Source organism: Cariama cristata, unplaced genomic scaffold, assembly GCF_000690535.1.
Source record: "Cariama cristata isolate BGI_N322 unplaced genomic scaffold, ASM69053v1 scaffold22605, whole genome shotgun sequence".
In the NCBI taxonomy this organism is placed as follows: Eukaryota; Metazoa; Chordata; class Aves; order Cariamiformes; family Cariamidae; genus Cariama; species Cariama cristata.
The window spans coordinates 13,848-14,469 of record NW_009617221.1 but is presented as its reverse complement, the minus strand read 5'-3'; positions in this window follow the sequence as shown (position 1 = coordinate 14,469).

The window sequence follows — 622 nt, the reverse complement described above, 5'->3', positions numbered from 1 at the left end:
TGATACGGGGCACCCTACTTGCACCCAGGGGACGAGGGACGGACGTGATGCTGGGACCCGGTATACGAAGCCGGGTCTCACCGAGCCGCCTGCCTCTCCCTCCCTCTGGTTTAGGAGCGGTAAAACCCTTGAAGGGAGCCTGGTCCTCAAGAGTCTCATCCTGCAAATCACACGGGGGGGGCTTAACTTTTAACTTTATGGCTAGTGAGCGGCCCCACCAAAATCGGGCCGGCTCCTGGCAGCGGTAAAGCAAAGCACGTCTATCCATGCTGGCGGGATGGGACCTCGCGGGTTGCCCAACGCAAATGGATGCTGCTGGGTTCCCCTTGGCACTGCTGGCGGGTTGTTCCCGAGTGTTTCCGTCTGCCGGTGGGGATGGTGGAACCCCGGGTGGGGAACCCGGCGAAGGATCCGGCTGTGGCTTACCATGCCTGGGTGAATGCCGGTGGCAGCCGCCCCTGGGCGCTCATCCTGCTGCAGGGCTGAGCTGCGTCGAGGCGCTTTTGCGAGGCAAGCGACAGAGCCTCCGAGGACGCAAGCGGTGGGACGAAGGGCAGGTCCCCAAAAACCCGGGGGGCTCGGAGCATAGCTGTGTTGGAAGGTGCTGAGCTGTTAGCAGGAG